This window comes from Heterocephalus glaber, unplaced genomic scaffold, assembly GCF_053883595.1.
Source record: "Heterocephalus glaber isolate CG9 unplaced genomic scaffold, H.glaber_assembly_v1.0 deba00001461, whole genome shotgun sequence".
Lineage (NCBI taxonomy): Eukaryota > Metazoa > Chordata > Mammalia > Rodentia > Bathyergidae > Heterocephalus > Heterocephalus glaber.
The window spans coordinates 33,811,518-33,834,938 of record NW_028258308.1 but is presented as its reverse complement, the minus strand read 5'-3'; the positions used below and the strand labels follow the sequence as shown (position 1 = coordinate 33,834,938).

The 23,421-nt window shown below is 37.8% G+C and overlaps 1 pseudogene; it reads left to right on the top strand.

The window, feature by feature from the left end:
• The first annotated feature begins 7,288 nt into the window (after positions 1 to 7,288).
• Positions 7,289 to 7,823, top strand: LOC110344055 (S-phase kinase-associated protein 1 pseudogene; annotated as a pseudogene).
• The last annotated feature ends 15,598 nt before the right edge of the window (positions 7,824 to 23,421 follow it).

The following is a 23,421-nucleotide window of genomic DNA, read 5'->3' as shown; positions in this document are numbered from 1 at the left end:
TACTTATATATTAATAAAACTAGGATTTTGCATCTTTTTCCAATATGTTTTTTAAATGCATACACTTATGTTTAAAATAAAAGTTGAAGTCGGAATGTGCAACAAAGCCATCGAGTTTTCTTCAAAAAGAAATACCACAGGGACTCACTGCAGCTTGCAAACTCCATCACTACCATGAACAACCCAACTCTCTATAAACACCTAGACTTTTGGAGCACAGCATTGCCTTTTTACTTCTACCTAGCAATTTTTATCTCTACTGAAATATCTGAAAAACATAAGCACGATTAAGATTGTTAAAGTGCAAGAAAATTATGCTGACACAATTGCAGAACTCTCTGGATACAAAACAAACAGCTACATTATAAACAGTCACAATCACAGTCTTATTTTTAAATTTTGCTTCATTTAGCCTGACTCACTGGTAAGGCCTTTAAAGATGGGGTATGGATTTCCATCTCCCTCCTTTGTTAAATGCTTCCATTTTGCTCCTTGGAAATGCTGCAGAGGAGTGGATGGATATATAGGGGCTTCACTGACTATATCTAAAGTCCTTTTCAACACTAAAACTCTATGAACACCACCACCACTACCTGGACCTCACAGGTCGAATACTAAAGTTTGAGGCCTACATAAAAGTTTGGCCTCATATCTTCCCCTATGCTTCCAGCTCATAAAACTCTTACCAGGTCTCCTGACTAAGATTCCTGGTTCCAGCTGCTTCATCCAGCTTTCTCTCTTTCATTCCTTGCTTACCTCTCCAGCAAGTACTAGACGTTGAGGTTTCTGATCCTCAGGCATTCTCCTTTCCACCCTTCATGTTTTCCATGGAAGTCATTCTTCCCAGGATCTCAACTGCTGGTGCCTTCCTCTGGCCCATATTCAAGCTCAAATCTACAGGGACATGACCTCTCTTCAACCCAGACTTACTTTCTTCATCCATATCTGACTTTGACTTGCAGATTTCTGTGTTAATAGCCCAGTTACCTGGAAGGTGTTTTTTTTTTTTAATTTTATTTATTGCTATGGTTTGAATTTTTTGTCCAAATGGAACTTGCTTCTTTGCTTCTCTGTTCTACGAAAGAAGCAAAGTGGTTTGGTCTTTTTGCTTCTCTTGGCCTTTCTCTAATACCTTTCTCAGGACTTCCATCCAGTTAGCTTCCAGACCTGTGAAGAGATAATCTCAATCCTAATTCCTAGTAATCTCCCTGGGCTGTGAAGAAGCCATTTTCTCTCTGGTATATGGGTTGCATGCATTTCCTATCCAAGTATACTTTTAATTATGTAGCAGCTGTCTTTCTTCTTGCTAATATGCATTCCACTTCATATAAATATCCTGTATCAATTACTTCTCTTGCTAAGGAATTCCTACTTTCTGTTTTCTTTATTTCTGGATTCAACTCAGTTTACAGCTGAAAAAATGACAAAGGTGATGCAACATACCCTATCTTCTATGTTGATGTAAATGATGACAGTTGGCTGACAGAGAGGAATTTTGAAAGTACTCTAAAGTTTTATAACTTGTTTTTTTGACAACCAGCAAATAATTTAAAGGGCAAGTTACAACAAACATGTGAATGGATCATTACTTTACATATACCTTTCTCTTTTACCTGAACATGTGCTGAATGTGAAGGTCTATATCCTTCAAAGCCTCAGAGGCACTAAGATGCTATAGAACCTGCCAGCCAGGTGTCTTAATCCATTTGTCTTGCTGTAACAGTACCTTCGACTGAGTAACTTACACATAATATAAATTTATTTCTCTTGGCTCTGGAGGCTGAGAAGTCCAAGATCAAGGTACCAGCAGATTCAGTGGCTGATGAAGACTCACTTTTTGCTTTATTGATGACTCCCTTTCTTGTGTGCTTACATAGAAAGAAGGTGGAAGAGAGAAAACTACTAGGGTGCTCCCTTCAACAGCTTTTATGAGGACAGAGCCCTCATGACTTCCCACATCCCCATGTCTTAGTACTATCGTATTTATTAGCCTCCAGCATAGGAATCTGGAGGGACACAGACATTTAGACCACAGCCTGGAGCTCTTCTCCCCCTTTGCCACGCATACTCTCAGTTAGAGATGTTCTCAAATTAAAATGTGCATTTTACACTGACTTGTGGTATTTATCCCTCTAGAGGGTTTTCAATCTTTTGTTCTTTTCCTTTCTGTATATAAAAATGAGTAAAGATGTTGTTTTAAATGCTATGTAGCATTTGTAGCTCTGCATTATTTTCATTTGTAAGATTGTCTTCTGAGACTTTTGTATGACATATGAGGAAGCCTTCTCATAAGCAAATAGATATGGTAATGAAGCATCATAATAAATTCAATCAATACATATATAAGAAATGAAAGAATTTTAAAGCTGAGCTCTGTATTAATCAGTCCTTTTACTTAGTATTCCCCTTGAATTTTATGTTTGTAAAGAACTTATAACCATTCATCATGTTTCTGTATGTTAACCCAGGTAGATAAAATACAGAGCCAAAAACTATTTTTTAAATTGTGACAATGAAATATAGGGAAGGAAAGTTTCTCCTATAAGCTATTGCAACTGAGTGAAGAAAACTGTTTCAATTTTTTAAAAATTAATTTTATTGGTACATTTTAGGTATACAATAAAATGACATTCATCATTGGAAATTTGCACCTTTACATAATCCATCTTGGTTCTTACTTTTTTCCCCTTCCCCTGCCCTCCCTTCAACCCCTCCATCCCTCCCTATCTACAAAGACTTTGTTTCCATTTTTTTCATTTTCTCATATTAATTCCATTCCTTTCTTTTCTTTTCCCCACCCTTCCCATTTCCCCTTCCCCTTTGCCCCTTTTCTTCCTATTTCACATTATCTATTATACCTTTTAGTCCTTATTTACACTTTCAGTTTCTCACACTAGAGAAACTATTTGGTATTTACACATGTGTGTCCTATTTATTTCACTTAAGAGTATGGCCTCAATGTACATTCATTTAGCTATAAATGTCTCTAGTTTCTCCTTCTTTATGGCTAATACCCATTTTATTAAAAAACCCTGAATTTTTCTTTATCCAGTCTCCAGTGAATGGGCAATTGGGCTGCTTCCAAGTTTTAGCTATCACGAATTGTGCTGCTATAAACATGGGTGCACATATATCACTGTGGTATGATTCTTTTATTTCTTTGAGGAAGATATCCAGCAGGGGAATAGCTGGGTATGGGACTTCCAATCCTAGTTCTTTAAGGTATCTCCATACTGATTTCCACAAGATCTAAATATTAAAACAAACGCTGAACTGACTGGAACAGAGGTTAGGTAGAACTCTTGAAGACATTGGCGTAGGAAAAGATTTTATGTTTTAATTTATTTTTACACATAATTATATGAAGTTCTTGGTATATATTGGCCATTTTATTCTTCTTCCCTTTTCTCTAAAATCACAACAATCAACTAATGTCTACTGAATATCTTCTATACTGTAAAGTGTGGCAATATAAAACAACTGCTCTAACACTAAAGACTTTATAAACTGCTTTTAAAGAAAACACATAGGACCGGGGATTTAGCTCAGTGATTCTGCCGCATGCCTCACAAGCACAAAATCCGAGTTTGATCCATGGTACAAAAAAAAAAAAAAAAGGAAAGAGCAAGGCTGGGGATTTAGCTCAGTGGTTCCGCTGCCTGCCTTGCAAGCACAAGGACCCGAGTTCAATCCCCAGTACCAAAAAAGAAAAAAAAGAAAACACATAAAGTCATATCCATAAATACTATTTAGAAACTCCAAGCCAGGCTGGAGATGTAGGTCAGTCATAGAAAGCTTTTCTCCATGTCCAGATCTCCATCATAGGAGAGAGAGAGAGAGAGACAGAGAGAGAGAGAGAGAGAGAGAGAGAGAGAGAGAGAGAGAGAGAGAGAGAGAGAGAGAAAGAGAGAGAAGAAGAAGAAGGAGGAGGAGGAGGAGGAGGAAGGGAGAGGAGGGGAGGGAGAGGAGAGGAGGGAGGGGAGGGGAGGGGACAGAAAGAGAGGATATTTGTATCCTCTCCAAGGGTATTTATATTAAGTGACCTGTTCATCATCTGTTCAGCACTATGGCTGTTGAGAATGGAAGTGTGTGCCTTCAGGTTGAAGCGATCAGAGTGGTTGCACAATCCAGCTGAGGAAGGGTATGGCTTTCCAGAGCAAGAGGCATGCAGGAGCAGACACCTGACTGCGCATGCTATTACTCAAAAGACAGAGAAGACTCCAAGGAAGATAGAAAAGAAATTTCAAGTAGAGGGAATTGCCAGCACTTAGTAGAACTTTGGAAACTAAGCACAAAATAGGTGATACAGTTTTAAGAAAAGTACAGTCTGTTCATCTTAAAGGCTAAGCCTTACCATATATGAATTTTGGAGGGACATGTTTATTCAGACTACAACACCAGGATTCTTTTCTTCTGTGCTTCACTTGTTCTCAGCAGGAGATGTTCTCAAATTAAAACTGCACACTGTATGCATGTGTTGAAATATCACACTGAGTCCTATTAATATGCAAAATAATGTTCATCAAATATAATTTTTAAATGTTTGTTTTCCAGTGAATTGTATCATTTATCACTCTAGAAGACTTTTAACCTTTTGTTCTTTGTAACCACTCATAAAGGTGTATATAATGCTTTTACAAAGGAAATAAACACACAATTCTCCTTTTGAGAAGTAGGAGAAATTGGATTATTCCCACTCTGAGGATGGGAATATTGAAGCTCATGATGTTTCTTGACTATATCCACATATGTAGACCACACAACTCTGTAACCAAGTTTTCAGCCCCCAAATATTTACTTTCTCAAAGATTTTCCCCTTAGTTACTATGCAACAACACATTGCCTCTGGGTAGTAACTGGATCAGTTCTCAGCTCTTTAGCAGCTGGGAAAACTACTTAATAAATCCAAATCAGAGTCTCCTTATCTATGATTGCAATTTCCAATTGAACATTATAGCTTACTTCCTGGAGGGCTGTGAAGATTTGATGAAATGGTGTCTATATATTGCCTAAACTCAGGAGATACTGAATGGTGCCCAAATGTTAGTTTCGTCTTTATTTCCCATGCCATCTACCTCTAATATTTAAATATAGATCTATTATATGACCTCTAACAGTGGTCACATGGCTTGATTCTTCCCAAGCTGTTCAGCAGTGCCAGAAAATATCTCTAATACATGTATTAGCTCTATATAATTCCTTTTGAGGCTTCACAGCAGCAAGAGTCTGATATTTGGACCTAAATTCTACCTCTGTCAGTCCTAGAGGTCATATAATTATGGCACTGTGCATAGTGCCCAGAATCTAGGCCCTGACTGTCTGGGCTCAAATACTGGCTCTGCTGCACTAGTTGTGTCTATTTGGATAAATGACTTCATCCACCTCTGCCTCAGATTCCTATTTGTGAAACAGGGATATCAATATAGAGCTTATATAAATATTATAATTGGAATATTATATATAAATGAGAATACTAATAACAATATCATGGGTTTATTTAGAAGTTTGAAGAAGTTAATGTAACCAAAACGCTGGAGATATATATATATATATATGAAATTTTAGCAGCTAAGGTTATTTAATGTTATTATCTATAATAACAAAAAATCTTTGTTTTCATATTACAAAAGACCTTCACACCTACTTATTTGAACATTATGTTTATCCAATGAATAATGGTTTTATCCCTGTTTTGTAATGGTTTTATTTTTGGATGGGGTAAATTACATGATATGATTTAAAATTTTTTTCAAAAAATATGGAGAAATTGAAACAAAAACTAATGATAAGAAGAATCCACAGGAGTTTGGTGAATGTCCCTTCAGGCAACTGTCTCTTTACATATATGTGTAAACACTTGTGTTGTTATGAATAGGATCAAAATCAGCATCCATTTAACAAGAATTAATTTAATACCATCTTGGATCAGGAAATAGTGTAAGAATCGGGGGAAGTGTGTGTCTTACTTACTTTTCTCTTGTTGCTGAGACAAAATACCTGATACCCAAAGTTAAAGGGGGCAAGGTTTATTTGGCTTACAGTTAGTAGAGGTTTCAGTCCATAATCTGCCTGTTCCAAGGCAGGGTGGTAGAGGGGCAACAGTTCATGGCCCCAGAAGACAGCAAAAAAAAGCAAGAGACCTTCCTTACCAGCATCCTTCTGCCCCTTTTATCTTATTCCGACTACTCAGGGCAGGGAGCATTCATGCCCTTAATCCTAGTGCCCTCGGGCCTAACCCCACTATGAATCAATAACACACTAGATTCAACCATCTCTGAAAAAGCATGAGGCTTTTGGGGGACATCTAAAAACAAGCCATAACAGTGCATGACTTGGAAGACATTTATATGTGAAAAGAACTTCATGATGGATTAGAAATGGGAGATGAAGATTAGAAGACAAACATAATACACGTGTTTGTCTTGCATAACAGAATTGGTTGGTGAAATATTAGGAGACCAATATCATTCTGTGATATATTACAATAATTATCCATACTAATAAATGTACATGTGCATTATAATCTTGAATGACTATGTAGTCTTTCATATATAGTTTTATATGCAATTTAGTTAACTATTCCAGTGTTGGCAAATATTTAGTTTCTAACTTTTGCACAATTTTCAACAAAGCTATACTAAATATCTTTATAAAGACTTTGTTTTTTTCATTTATTCAATTATATAGTTAGGATAAATTTCAGGAAGGGGAAATTGTATGGCCAAAGGGCATCACAATACACATTTTCATGCACAATGCCAGGTTTCCCCTCCATAAAATCTATACCAATTTATGCTCATACCAACAGAATAAGAGACTATCCACTTACCAATCATCATTTATTTTTTCCAACAATGAGTGCTAACAATATTTTATTTTTATTGAATATGCTCATTAAAAAACAATAGATGATGAAGATTTTAAAAGGTTAAATAACATATGATATCCCATAGAGTACCGAAGGTAGAAAGAAAATTCAGTTCTGCTCATTGGCACCATGCTTACTCTACTTAATTTATAATTTTTAAGGATCATGGTTCAAAAAGCCAAAAAGTAAAACACAAAATCTATACTCTTCATAGTGTGTCTTACATCTTAGCACTCCTCCTGAAAGTTAGGATGAACCCACAAAGGCAGGCTGGGGCTCCTCCAACAAAGTGCCAAAGGGGATGATGTTTCTTTAAGGGACAACCCTGAAGGTCTTGTCAATCAAAAGCTTCTCTTTTTTTTTTCTGGGCCTTTGTCCTGATGTTCTGTCAAGAAATTTATCTTTTCTTGTTGTCTCCCTATGGATGCCACCCTGCGTTCATCTGCCTCCTTAAAACTGAAGACCAAGCCTTGCATTAAGCTGCAGAGTTTTGATGGAGAGAAATTTGAAGTTGATGTAGGAATTTCCAGACAATCTGTTACTATCAAGACCACGCTGCCATACTTGGGAATGGACAATGAAGGCAATCACTACCCACGTCCTCTGCCCAGTGCTAATGCCGCAATATTTTAAAGGGTCATTCAGGGAGAACTCAGCCCAAGGATAGCCCTCCTCTCTCCGAGGATGATGAGGACAAAGAAAAGTGGGCAGAAGATATCCCTATTTGGGACCAGGAATTCCTATGAGTTAAACAGATAACTCTTTTGAATTTATTCTGGCTGCAAATTACTTAGTCATCATAGGTTTGCCTGATGTTACCTGCAAGTCTATTACCAATATGATCAAGGGGAAAACTCCTGAGGAAATTCTCAAGACCTTCAATACAAAAAATGACTCTGCCAAAGAGGAGGAAGCCCAGAGATTCAAAGAGGGCCCGCGGTGTGAGGAGAAATGAAATCTGTGCCCCATAAGGTGCCATCACAAAGACTGGCAAATACTAGTTACACTTGTTCTGTTATAATCAATGTTAAACAAACTATAGACAAGGGTGGCAGCAAATCAGCCGTGTTTGCATAATATTTGCCCTCATCGCATGTGTAGCTTGAGTACAGGTCTCAAGCTGATGGCTGAGTTTTCTCTGGTATGATGGGAAGTTTCATTTTTCCTCACTCTGAATAAAGCTGAACTACGGGTTCATGACAGAAAGTGGCAACTGGGGCTTTTCCTCTTTTTGTAAAGTTGTTTCTGCTTAGGTTATTGCCTGGTTAACTTTTAGTGACATTTTAAAGTTGGCATTCTAGGTAAAATAACTTACAAAAAGTTTTAGGAAATAGAATTAACAAAACACTATATTCAAGGGACCAGGGATTTAGCTCAGTGGCACCACGCCTGACTTGCAAGCGCAAGGTCCTGAGTTCAATCCCCAGTACCAAAACACAAACAATAACAAAAAACCCTCCTCACTATATTCAAGAGTTAGAAACTGGAAACAGAAGCTCAAAGTATGATGTGTGTAGCCTCTAGGGTCAAGCACTACCACTGGTATTGATTAGCCTGATGCAGCAGGGCTCCCTTAACCACACCGAAGGCTTTTTAATATTATTTGCAACTTTTGATATATTGCCTAGAGAGGCAATTACTACCAAGTTTCTGGGGGTGTGGTAGAAATGTAACTTGACAGTTTCTAAGAAACGCTAACGCTTTTCAATTAAAAAGCACACTTAATTTTATTTGTTTCAACTTTTTTGTTAGTACATGTTCGTAGTACATAAATACATTCCTCATGGGGAGTTGGTATCTGTACATAACACGTCTTAATTCTTTATTCAGCCCCTTCCTTTTACCTCCCTATTCCCTCCCTCCATCTCCTGGTCCCCTTCCCTTTTACAAAGGGTTTATATCCCTATTTTCTATTACTTATCTTTTATTTATATTTTAAGTTTCTCAGATAGGAGAAACCAAGTGATCTTTAAGCTTGTGTGCCTGATTTATTTCACTTAACATTGTTGTCTCAAGGTGCAGCCATTTTGGTACAAATGACTCAAGTTTATCTTTATTTATGGCAGAGTAGTACTCCATTGTGTATAAATACCACATTTTCTTTATTTCATCTGTTGATGGATATATTGGCTGCTTCTAAGTTTTAGCTATAATGAGTTATGCTTTCATAATCATGGGTATGCATATACCACTGTAATATGATGTCTTTAACTCTTTTGGGAAGACACCTAGAAGGAAAATAGTTGGGTTGAATGCATTTTCTATTTTTAGTTTTTTGAGGAATCTCCATACTGATTTCTATAATGAAATCAGGTACTATTTTACCTTCTCAACAACAATATAGAAAGGTTCCATTTTTCCAGAAGCCCTCACCAGCATTTGTTATTACTTGATTTCTTAATGGTAGCTATTTTTTCTGGAATATGATAGAATCTCAATACTGTTTTAATTTGCGTTTCTCTAATGACCAGTGGTGTTGAACATTAAAAGTCATGTTTACTTTTTAAAAGAGAAATTTATTATTTGAGTGAAGATATTATATATCTGAAATTGTTTTCAAAATTTAAAAATCCATATTATGACTACAATCACATTGAAACCCTTGGCACTCTACAGTGATTCAATTATTTGGACACCTTCAGAGCAAGAGAGCAAGTTCAGATGGAACATGTTAGTTTGCTATGGGAAGAGACAGACACAGAGAAGTGAGGTGGAAGGATCCATCTCAGGAAAACTCCACTTATCTTGTAATACAGCACCTGGCTGGCCAAGCACAATAGTTTGTTCAATATAGTTTAGTCCCTGCCCAGAATGGGATTCCAATCCTGCACAAGTGGGGTGGAATACATGTAGATCACCAGTTCTGTTCTTTCCCAACATCCCCCTCCCAGACAGGGCCCCACACTCCTCCATACACACTTAATTCTCACTAAGGAGAAAAGTGCATCTCGGCAGGCATGAGCCCCAGAGATCATTCCAGCAGAGCTCACAACAGCTATCCTCTAAGGGAGACGGCAGTGGTGGGAGTTGGCTGTCCTGTGAAGGTCAGGAGGCCACAGCTCTCTTTTCTTTGGGGACCAACCAACCAATCTATCTGGCTGGCTCACCCAGTATGTTCCTGTCCAAATGTCTGCCAAAAAAGGAAGGAGGGACCTGGAGGGAAATTATACAGGGAAGGAAGGAAATTAATATTTACTACTTTTTGCTTTACATCACATTCCTTGTTAGGCATGTAATTCTTTTGTTAAATTCTCATGATAACCTCCTTTTCTTCCCTTTTTTGCTCTTTTTCTGTCATACATTTTTATGTTTTATTTTTCTTTTCCAAATAACTTTTTAGAGAAATTAAAAGTTCTATATAACTTAAAAGCTTACTTCAGTCAATAGTTAGAGTAGAAATAATAAATGACTCCTTTCTCAGTAAACAAATATATGGTAAGATTAACAATAACAACAAAAACCTATATAAAATGGTTTCCACCAAATCATAAAGCATAAACATACTTTCACCAGTACCATGATATTGATAACAAACAATTAAGGTTCAAGAAAGGTCAATTTTCTAATTAATTAAAGGTTTCAAATCTTTTGTCACAAATCTCTCCGGGAAAACATTCCTAGTAAGTATAGTATTTCTGACAGTAAATATAGCATAAAGAAGGGAATTGATTTTTTTTTCAGTTCTGGGGACTGAACTTAGGGCCTTTGCACTAAGCCATATCCCTTGCCCTTTTTTTAAAAAACATGTTTTTGCTAAGTTTCCCAGGCTGGTTGTGAACCTGTGATCATCCTGCGTCAACCTCCCAGAGTACTAGGATTTCAGAGATGTCCTACCACATGTGGCTGGCAACTGACTATTTAATAATTGATTATGGATTATTAATATGTATTGAATTTACCATTCTCATTTTGAACATCATTTTCATATAGATAAAGAGGATCCAGTAAACTGTAGCTGGTGGTTGTTATACCCTAGAACTTATGGGTTTGACTGATCCTCTAGAAGCACTTTTGTCAAGGTATATATTTTCCTTGAAGGGAAGATGAACCAATAAAGCTACTCAGTAGGAAGCTATGGTCAGGTTCTAATTAAAAAACAAATTACAAATTTTCACAAGATTTATTATAATGATGTTCACTTAAAGGAACCAACGAGAGTAAGGTCCCACTTAGTTAAAGAGATTCTCTGTCCTAGTTGAACACACAAATGTCCTAGTAAATAACATTCTAGTTAGTTCAGATTTTGCATTTTGCTCCAGGTGCACTGAACTAAGAGATTTCCTATTGCTCACATGTCCTTGTTATACACCTAAAATTCCTAGTTGCTCAGACTGCATCCAAGGCATTGTTAGAGTCTCACTGGCCCTCTCTGCCTACCCCAATGTGAGATTTACTTGGCCCTTTGTTACCATGTATTGACTGCCATAAAAATTGTAATTACTAAGACTACACTTGGTCTAATGCTGTACTTTTCCAAATGTGCCCAAAGAACTGGAGGCTATGCTCCAACTTTCTAAAATCTGTGAAAATTAGTGGAATTTTAGAAGAGAAAGAGAATCAGAAAACATATCAATTCATCTGCATCTTTTTCAAATCATCAAATCTTGTTTAAGGTAAATAATTGCAATAACATCAGGCATGCATGGGGAGGTGGGCTCTCATGATGGTCAACATCCATTCATGTTCTAAACTCATGTGATTCCCTTTTGTATACATGTAGAGCGAACCCAGCATAGCATCTTTATAAGAATTAGAAAAAGCTCCACCTTCTGGAGTGGACACAACTCCAAGCCTGGAACTAATTCTTAACAAGTGGAGCACAAATTTATTTCAGGATATGGCTGGGAAGTTTCTAGCAGGGTCATTACTGACAGCCAGCAGGCACTATGACAAAGGTCATATATTCTAGACTGAGTCCTGGATTTAGGGAACAAAAACTGAGATTCAAGATTAACTAGAAAGCCAGGTACTCTGGTACACATCTGTACTCCCAGCTACTTTGGAAGGTGAGGCAGGAGGAACACAAATGCAAATCACCCTAGGCGACTTAGAGAGAACCTATCTCAAAATAAAAAAGTAAAATGGGTTGGGAATATAGCTCAATGGTAGAGTGCTTCCCTAGTACATCATGAGGCCCTGGGTCTAATCCCCAGTACTGAAAAAAAAAAAAACCTGAAGTGGTGCTGATATGTCATTATAGGAAATATAATCCTTATATATTTATGTGCATGCCTACTTTATTTTGGGGGGAAAACAAGCACCTAAAGATAGTATTTATCCTAGTAGGAGAAAGTAAATTAAAAGTAGATACTCAGTAAATTCTTGTTCAAGTATTCCAGAAAACAACAAAGTAATCTGTTTCTCCTTGATTTTTTTTACCCTTTTCCTGAATTCTCTCCTTAAATCTTCCCATCAGTCATTAGATATAACAACAAAAAGGAGAGAAGGAATGACTAAAGATTCAGTTGAACTTGGTTATATCTAAACCCTTAGATTTTTCTACCTGGTTGGCCAAGCCAGATGTGTCTATAAAGATGAAGACATCTCACAAAGGCTGTGAAATTCTAGCTGAATATAGGATCTTGGCAGCCATGCTCTGCTGCCACTTGCATGCCAATAGAAGATGGAAAAATAAAAATCAGGGACAACAGGAGGAATACTTCTCACTCAAACTTCAAATTCTATTTCAAAAAAGGAGCATACATAGGCACATGCATGCATCAAAACTCAAGAATAAACCTTAGAAACCAGAACTGGATAACAGAAATAAGCAACACAGGATTTAGTGGAGGTCCAAGGATATGCTATAATTATTACATTATTTTCCGTTGTGCTCATGAAAGTACTTTAAGTGTTTAGGTGGGCATCTGGAAGAATTCATTCCAGCTTGTCATTAGTAGCTAAAGTAAAACCCAGACCAAAATTAAAAGAACAGCAGAATCCTGAGGATGGTTTTAGCCTTCAGAGTCAATGAAGGAAATTCCTGCATGCATTTCTTGGCATCTCTGTGCCTAGTGACAGGTACAGTACCTGTCAGGCAAGACAGTCAGCCTTGTGGGGAGTAAAACACCACCATCTGATGGGAATCCAGGCAAATTTCTGGCTGGATGCTGGATGATGAATTTTTCCTAGTCCTACATTTAGATATGCAGATCTCCCCAATATACACACACACACACACACACACACACACACACACACACACACCTGCATAAATACACACATGGTATAGAGCTGCCCATCATATTCAGACATTACAGCAGTAGTGACCTCTGTCTATAACCTCTGTGACTAAAAAGCTTCTCTGGGACCAGGTATCTCTCCCTCCCTCCCTGTCTCTTCCTCCCTCCCTGTCTCTCCCTCCCTCCCTCCCTCCCCGTCTCTCCCTCCTTTGCATACAGATGCCTTGGTGGATTAAGGCCATCCCAGGTCCATAGCTCTGGGCCTATTATAGCTGTCTTGTTCCCTCAGGAGGCTCCATCCTGTATCAGTATTTCCAACTGTTTTTCCCACTTCAGCTCCTTAAAGAGCAGATCCTGGCCTCTTGCGAGGGGAAACTGACACCGAACAGAAATGTACACAAATGTCAGGCAGCCTAAGGGAGCCAGGGATGGCAAGACAGGGAATCACAGTGAGAGCAGGTCTATGCTGGTCAGCCAATGCACCCATTCTCAACAAACACGACTACTTCTGAAAAGCTGAAAACTAGCAGAAATCCTGATGCCTCACTGTGTGTGTGTGTGTGTGTGTGTGTGTGTGTGTGTGTGTGTGTTTGGATTGAGTATGACCTGTTGGCTTTTGAAAGAAGCAAAGGTAGCTGTCAGATGGAATGCTGGTGGAGTACAAGCTTGCCCTTCATTGCCTCATTCCTGACTTGACTCCAGAGAAGTCCACTGAAAAACACACTTGTCCAGTATTAGTTTATATCATCATAATTTATTTCAATCAAGAAGAGTTACGGAGATTTTGTTAAGTGTTGGGCTCCCTGAAATACAGGGAAATAGCAGCGAACCAGGCAAATATAGTCCGGTAGGACTCACAGTCCAGTGTGGAGCTTCATGGAGCTCACAATCAGATGAAGAACAGACATTTCTTATCTACTTGTATGACTCTCACTGTCAGCACAAGCTATTTAAACATAGAACCAACCAGGATCAAAAGGCTTCAGTTCTAATTGAATGTTTTTTTCATATATTACATGTTGTATTGATAGTAGAAAAATCAGGAATATTAGCATACATGCAACTCCTTCTGAAGGCAAAGAAGAATTTCCTCCCAGTAAAAATGCACAGTGGTGCGTCCTCTAGACAGACCATCTGAGTTGGGATCTGCCAGTCAGAGGAAGTAGCAGGCCAGTCTCAGGGCCTCCATTGTGCTAAAGCTGGCAGAGGCAGCAACTTAGAAGATGGACTCCAGCTGCCCACTGACCTCTGGAAATCTGCATATCATACATGCTGGTAGCGTGCCTGTCTGGGGCTTTACTGACAGTACAAGAGAAGTAACATGATTGCAAGGCTTTATGTTTACCATGGTAAGACCATTTTGTCTTAAGACTGTTGTCCTAAGCCCAAGACAGACATGAATATACCTTCAATACACTTGAATACATGACCCATAGTCTAACATCCATCATTTTCACCGTACTCTACATTTTACAAAGTGTGTCTGATGCAATTCTGTATTTGTGTTTATATGTTAGCATTATTTTTAAAATATTTATTTGTCTGAAACCAAATGTTCTTGTTGTGCTCCTGGTCTAATACATAACTTTAAGTGCAAAGAAATAAACAATATTTAAAAACGTGGTGTTTTTCTTTTGCTCTGTGCTCAAGTCCTGTGTGTAGGACAAAGAATTGCTAAGTGGTCTCAATAGGATTTAATCCTCTGGACCTTTCCAATATGGTAGGCAGATTTTCTCGCTACCAGAAGCTGGCATTCCTCAGTCAGGAAAGAAAATTATCCTTCTAAACACATGTTAAAAAACCCAATCCTTATAGCATTTCTGGTCTTTGAAGGTCAAGGACACATGAGCAGAGGAAAGATCATGCCAAATACTGATTTTCCAAAGAAATGCTCTATTGTTCTTAGGAAGATGATGTAAATTAGCAAGTTAACCTAGAAATGTTATTAACCCTTATATCCACAAGGACAGCTAACTACCTTTATACCCCATGATGGAAAATAATGAAAATGTAAGACAACACATATACATACAAGTTACGGCTACCATCCTCTGGCCATGGCCATTACGACATTCAACATGTAAACTGAGCTGTAAGACACTCCCAGCCCCATGGATCCATTGTTCTAGCAGTTCAAAAAACACCTGGGGTCAGGCAGAATGAGACTCCTGGGGCTTGAGAGGAGGGAAGCTCTAAGTCTCTTTACATTAAATTTTGTTTTCACACAGTGCAAACAGACACCTTATAGCTGGTTTGATCCCCTGCCCAGGAAATTGATGGAGGAGGACAGCCACTTTCAGGGATGGCAACAGAGTCCAAAGGCTTCACACAGAGATGGAGATTACTAGCAAAACCCCAGCAGTGGGAGCTTCCCAGAACAGATTTTCAGCCCTGGGAAAATTAAGCACACAAACAAAGTAGCCAGCCTTTATTTTCAAACTGGAGAAGCAATTCGTTGTATTAGCCAGAGTTATAAAAGTTTCTTATTTTTACTGTTGCAGCACACCTTAAATTGAGCAACATTTTGACACTGAGTCTCATTGGAGCAAAAGAAACATTTATGCTAATTGCTAGCTAGAGGAGGCAATCTTCTCACATCTGAAAATACCACATCTGTTGGCAGGGGTCAGGAGACGATTTCATTAAAAGGGGTTATTCAGGGCCGGGAATTTAGCTCAGTGGTTTCGTCGCCTGCTGCGCAAGCACCAGGACCAGAGTTCGATCCCTGGTACCAAAAAAGAAAAAGGAAAAAAAGGGGCTATTCAAAAATGCTTCTCTGGCCAAGAATGACTTTTTTCAGAAACAAAAGAAAGAGTAGAACTACAGTTTATATCCTTAAACGTACTAAGAAGTCTTCACAGAGTATATTAACTGTCAGCATTTTCAATAATGAATGCAAATAACGGCAGAGTGGCAAATCTGTACTGAGCCTAAAATCTTGGTTAAGGATTACTTTACCAAACTGAGCAGCTCTCTCCCACCTGGGTCACATTCCCTGATCATGTCCTGGGATGGGCTATTGACCCTGATTTCTTTATTTACCAATAAATCTACTATTACACTTTTTTTTTTTTTACTTCCTTGGTCTTTCTTTATTAAATCTACTTTAAAATTGCTACTATGGTAAAAATTCTTTGAATCCCTCATTTAATACATATGAATATAATTGGTGAAATCATAATATGCTCTACAATATCCTCTTTTGAGACACAGGTACATTATATATTGGGGGTTTTTTTGGTACCGGGGATCAAACTCAGTACCTTGCGTTTGTGAGGCAGGTGGAGGCACCACTGTGCTAAGTCCCTGGCCCTCACAGGGACATTGTAAAATGGTTACTACAATCAAGCTAATAGATATGTCTATCTAAGCAATTCTTACTTTTCTCCATTTAGAAATATTTTATAATCTTATAAGTAAAAATATTCTTTTTTTTTTTTTGACATCAGGGATCGAACTCAGGTCCTTGCGCTTGCGCAGCGGGCAGTAAAACCACTGAGCTAAATCCTCAACAGTAAAAATATTTTTTAAAAAAAGAAAACTGTGCTCAGGTTCTCACTCCCACAGAAATTAAAATAGTTAAGTGAACATCCCACTAAATGATTTCTAAAATTTCTTTAAAAAGTGACAATGCCATATAAACAGTTTTGAAACCTGCTGCTTTACTTAATGAAATGAATGTATATCTTTATTTCAATAAATTGTTAACATCATGATATCTTAATGATATACAGTAACTAATAAGAATTTTTCCAGCTTCCTTATTATCTCCCTAATAACTCCTCCCTACCCTTATTCTTTCTTATGTATAATAATATCCCTTCTACTTTTATGTATTTTTATATATTTTTATGTGTTTTTCACATATTAGTGAAAACATACAATACTTGTCTTTCTGAGTCTGGCTATTTTGCTTAACATAATGATCTACAGTTCAATCTATTTTCCTCTAAATGACAAAAGTTTGTTCTTTATGACTGAATAATACTACATTGTGTCTGTGTACAATGGAGCATTATTCAGTCAAAAGACCAAACATGTCATATATATGTATATATATATATATGTATATATAAATACATATATATATATAAATACATATATATATGGTTTTCTTTATTCATGCACATCTTGACTACTGTGAATTGTCCTGAAATAAACATGGGTATGCAGGTATCACTCTAGTATGCTCGCTTTAATTCCTTTGGGTATTTTCAAAGGAGGGGTATATCTGGGTCTTATGGTAGCTCTATTTTTAGCATTTTGAGGAACCTCCATACTGATTTCCATAATGTCCATACTAATTTACATACCCAGCAGCAGTGGTGAAGAGTTCCTTTTCCCCTTGCATCTTCAACAGAATTTATTGTTTTTGTATACTTGATGATAGCTATACTGACTGGGGTAAGGTGGAATCTCAATGTAGTTTTGATTTGCATTTCCCTAATGGGTAAAGATGCTGAACATTTTTTCATTTACTAATTGGCCATTTGTACTTATTCTTTTTAGAAGTATCTGTTCAATTCATTTCTCAGTTAGTTGATTGGGCTATTTATGTTTTTGATGTTAAATTTTTTGAGTTCTTTATATGTTCTTGATATTAATCTTTTTAAAAAAGTGTACCTTTTAAAAGCTTAGCTCAGTGGTTCCAGCACCTGCCTTGCAAGAGCACGATTCCTAGTTCAATTTCTGGTACCAAAAAAAAATGAAAGTGTAGCTGGAAACTATTTTCACCCATTCTGTAGGTTGTCTCTTCACCCTGTTGTTTTTTTCTCCTTCCTCTGCAGAAACTTTAAAGTTGGATGCAGTTCCATTTGTAGATTCTTACTATTATTTCCCGTGGTGTTGGATCCTTTTCAGGAAGTCTTTTTCAGGTCTATGGCTTCCAGCGTTTCCCCTATGTTTTCTACTAGAAGTTTCAGGTCTTACACTGAGGCCTTGGATCTATTTTGAATCGATTTTTATATAGGATGAAAAATAAGCATCTAGTTTCAATTTTCTACATATGAATATCCAGTTTTCCCAGGATCATTTGTTAAAGAAGCTGTCTTTTGGCTCATTAGTCAAGAATGAGATGGCTCACTGCTACATATTTGTGATTCCCTACATGAACTTTCTTAAGAATTATATGAGAAGGAAAATACAGATTTCCTGTTTTGAAAGACTTTAGGACATTAGTAAGATCTGCTCGTAAGTACTAACTATTGGAAGAGAGAGGGAGGGAGAGGAGAAAGAAAGGGAGAGAAAAAGAGCTAGACTGAAAGGATAAGAAGTCAGAAGGTAAAGAATGTGGGTCCCCAGTGGTGCCTTGAAGGATGTGAGTAGCTAGAAGGGAGGAAGGAAAGTGTCAGAAGGTAGGAAAGACATGAACAATAAAGTAAAATTAGGATGACAGGAAAGGTAGCTAGCTCTCTGACTGAAAGAGATTTAGATAGGTAGGAAAGATTCATATCATCACAGATTTTGAGTGTCATGTGAGTCTCTGCATGCAGGAAAATAAATGCTACACCATTTGGCCAGATGATATCACAGACCCTAAGCATGCCTGACAGGAATCCACTCTCTATGAAGGATTATCCTGACCTTTAAGCTTGTTGATACAAATTCCAGATTTGCAAAGTTCAAGTAATTCCTTTCTAGACCAAAGCACTACTTCCTAACACAAGCAGCTATTCCTCCTAGTCCCTAAAGCATTTCTAATAATTTGTCAGTGTCCCAAATAGGGGGAGAAGTAGCACTATCCCACTGCGTTTGTGGCCACAAAACTTTTAGCTACTGAAGCCAATTACGCAGGCTATAAACAAACACCTTAAGTGGTCACCTCAGACCAGGCAAATTAGGAACTGCTCTCAGAGGACCTCCAGGATCCCCCAAAGTAAGGTGTATGATTTTTGTAGCCAAGAATTTATTATGCATTATCTACATGACATGCATATTCATTTTCAACCTTCTAGGTACAGCTTTTAACTTCTTAAAGCTAAGTGTGCAAATTTTATACCTCTCAAAAAGCTGATATAAATACTGATTCACTTGCAATAACTGAACTGTACATTTCAAGAGCATGCCATAAGTATCTGTATAATATGTAGATATGTAACAATGTTATTTCTTTTCAACATTATTACTTTGTCATGGTTCAAAGGCTTATAATATCTTATTTTGTTTCATGACAATTTATGATTAGTGAAGTAAAACCTGGATTTCTTTTCATCTTTGTTTCAAGACTGTGCCAGGGGAAAGAATTACTAGGCGATTTGCTCAGTCCATTTTCTGTCATCCACCAGGCCATTAAGCAGATTTTTTCCCCTGGGCTTATTTATTCTGACAACTCAAACACTGGAAAATGGGAAGGGGAAGAATGGGGGTCAGTGGAAATTTCCTCAAAGAGACAATTGTATTTGACCTTGAATGATGAATAAAACTTTGTGTGGTGAAAATGGGCTGAGCAAAAAGAACATATTATCCTGAGACACAGAATTATGAGAAAGGGGGATGTTTCAGAAAACTTCAATTTTTGGGTGTGCCTGGATAATGCATGAGTGGAGAATGGGAGAAGATACAGCCAGAATGATTGCTTGAGGTTCAAATAGTATGGATTCTTTTATACCATGCTAAAAGCAATCATTTAAGGGAGGAAATAATGAAAACAAAATTAGGTTCAACTACCTTGCATTAAAAATTGCTGTAAGTCTCCCAGCAGACAAGGCCCATAGCACTCGCTCATGCTCTGGGCCCGCAGCACTGGGCAGAGCGATGGGCCCTGATGACCTTCGCAGTCTTCAGGAAGTGGGGCCTTCTTTGGATTGGCAGCTTCTTTTTGACATGAGTTCTTAAAACTTGCCTTTTGTGAGGAAAATGCTCTGTTTGTATTCCCCTGCCTTAGAGACCCCATGTGGAGTGTCAGATATTTGTCTTTCTTGGGTATTGGGCTTAAATGAGGCCCCCCACAGAGACCACAGAGACATTCTGTCTTCAGTACAACAATCACATATTCTATTTATTCTACTGGCACCTTGCCCCTGAAGTTTAAATCCATGCACTGTTGTCATCACGGATGTTGAGTGCTGCTGTCAGGCTCTGCCAAGGTGGGTGGAGTCACATGCAGAAGAGGAAAACAGCAAGAAATTGGAAAAAGGGGCCTTTCAGGGAGTCTTCTGACCCTTGTTTCTTCTCCACCAAGGACACAGGACATTATTCCACAGTATTAAAATCTCCTACTGTCCATTCCTAGATTCTTCAACGTAAAATGAATTCCAGCAGACACAAGATAAATTTTAGGTGTCTGGCAAACTTATGAAAATCTCAATCTTAATATAAAGCTGCTCCTGGCAAAAGAACTCTATGCAAAGTACATACTTAGGAATGAGCAAAGGAATTCTGACTAGAATTGAGTAAATATTTACTGACTTGCTACAGCACATAGAAAGAATGGAAAGCAATTTTCTGGTACCCAAGTGGAGCCAAGCCAACCAGAATTTGAAAGGTGAGGGTAGCTATGTACATCAGGGGCAATAACGGAAAGAGGAGGTATAGGAGAGGATGTACAAACCTACAACTGGAGACTGGACTTGCACATGGCTCTCCACTGTTCAGCTGTCTTTAGACAAAGCAGACTGTCAAAGACTTGAAATTCCATAGCACATTATATATGGATGCCTTGCACATACAAAAAGATACAATATCATTTGCACTAAATTGCTTTAGTGACAAATATCTACTTAACTGCTCTGTAGGGATAATATCTTTTTATTACACAGAGAGACACTGTCATCCAGGTAGTAAAGGAACTTTCCTTAGTTAAATTAAAAATTCATGATAGAAATCATATTTAGAAAGCACATTTATTGATTCTTAATCTAATGACCCCCATATATAATACATGTCTCCATAATATGTAATTTTCCACATGCCTTGAAAATGTATATTATTACTTATTGCTATTAATTAAATGTAGTCAATGGATTATAATTTAGTCATGTACTATTAATATAAGGCTATTATATAAGGCCCAATTCTTTAATATGAGTTAGGTCATCTAAGCATAAGGATAGAAAATTTAGTTGTGACAAATGACTAAGTATTTGCTATTTTCATCCCTCATGGAAATATCTGAATATCATGCTATACTTATCAGCACTTTATCCAGAAGTGTTCAACACTTGATCTTAGCCAAAATGCTGAGAAGCGATTGTCCAGCAGTGTTCAAATATTAATCTTGACCTATTCACTCCTGTCGTGGTACACTATCAATATCTGATAGGAATTATGTGATCAGTGCAGGAGGCCACTCATACTAAACATCTAAACTATAAACCTAATTACCTACGCCTTGCCTGCATCAGAGCCATTGAATACTGCTGCAGGAAAGTAGGTCCCCACAGTCTCAGATCTCAAGAGGACAGTCAAGATTATCACTTGCAGAAAAATGAAGGAATTGAGATCTTAGCCTACTTGTGAAGTTAGCCTGACACTAGTGGTATGATGCCAGTAGGAATATGAGACTTTTGAGAGTTCAGGGACTTTAAATTACAACAAAAGCAGTAGCCATTATGTCAGCATTTGTGCTAGGTCCCTGAGACCCACTTTTAACTGGACAATGAGAAAAAGACCAGGTGACACCAACAAAAATAAGTGGCTGGCATTATGGGATAGGAACCATGCAGTTAGGAATCTGAATATTTTATAAAGGGCTGTAAGTCTGCCTCGTCTTTGCTCCAGAGGGAGACATAATCATACTGAGCAGCACACATTTGCCTTTCTTGGAGGAGAACATTGTATTTCCTAAGGTGTTCACTACACAGAATTGGAAAAGTAACCAGAAACTGATTATAAAATGAGAAAAAAACCTCAAGACTCCCAGAGAATTATCTCCTCACACCATTTCACCTGTGTTGTTTGAATCTTTAGTCTCCTAAATGACCATTTCCGTCTCTCTTCAAGAATCCTAAGTGCTCTTTAGTTTTCTTCTACTTCACTTTTGCAGCTTCCCAGCGTATTTTTTATTGCCTTTTCTCTCCATGCTCACTTGCAAGCCTTAGAGTACTCTTGGGCCTTTCTTTTCACTATCTGTAAGTATTCTCTAGGACAGTGATAGCAAACCTTTTAGAGCTATCAATGATACAAACAGCCTGCTGCTGCACGTGTGCCAGAGGGTTTCCCACCACTGCTCTAGATCATCTCATGTAAACCCTTAACTCTTCATACTAGATTTGTGTTACAACTTTGAAATTCCATTTTAATTCTGTACTTCTCAAATGAACTTGTACAATGAGCTGCTCATATGACATTTCTTAGATATAGACATCTCAAAGTGGGAATACAGCCAAAAGGGAATAGTAACTTTTGTCTAGCAAGTGCACTCTTCTCTCTATCTGAATAAATGCTAATACCACTTGCTTAGGCTGAAAATTTGGAATTAGTCTTAAATTTCTATTTCCCACCCCTATAAGTCGAATCCTCAGCAAATCTTGTCTCTTCTATCTTTAACTCATGAACAGAATCTCTTTTGCATCTCTATTACTAGCACCTTAGATCAAGTCACCATCACTTTCCACCAGAATTCCTATAATAATCTCAGTAGCCTGGTGTGGTACAGCACACATGATCCCAGCATTCTGGGAGGCTGAGGCAGGAGAATCACAAGTTTGTATCCAGCAATTTAGTGACTTATTAAGACTCTGTCTCAAAATTTAAAAATAAATTTGCAAAAGGGCTAGGGATGTATCTCACTTTGAAGGTCCTGGGTTCAATCCCTACTAACAAAACAAAATAACAACAATAAAAACTTCTAACTAGTCTCCTAACTGGTTTTTATTTTTGTCGCATGTAATCATTTTTCCATATAGCAGTTAGGTAATCTTTTTAAAAACTTAAATTAATTTATATTATGCCTCAGCATTATCCCCTCCAATGTATTCTGTTGTAAGTAGAAAATTAAAAAAACTCCTTAGCTAACTATGAAGCAAATCGTGGTCTGGCCCTGTGTTCCATAGCACAGGAAACAATAGAAAGGTTCTTTTTCAGTTATCCTGGCCACACACATACTAAGATCTTCACTGGTGTATTGAGCCCCACAGAAGTGAATGGAAGTGGATGATCTGAAGGGCAATTTGTAACTGCAAGCAGCTAGAGCTTCCAGTGTGGGTATAAACTCCAGAGAGGAAAGGCAGCTTGGCTGTACTCACTAGAGTGTCTGCCTGCCTGCATTACAGATTTGTAGAATGTGCCTTTATGAGGCTTCTAGGTAGACCTAGAAAGTGCCATGGAGCTCCATTGCAAAGAAACTTTTAGAACTCTGTATTGACACTCATATTTTTAACTCACTCCATAATGTGTGTAATCTTGGTAGGGCTACAGCTCTCAGGCTCTTAG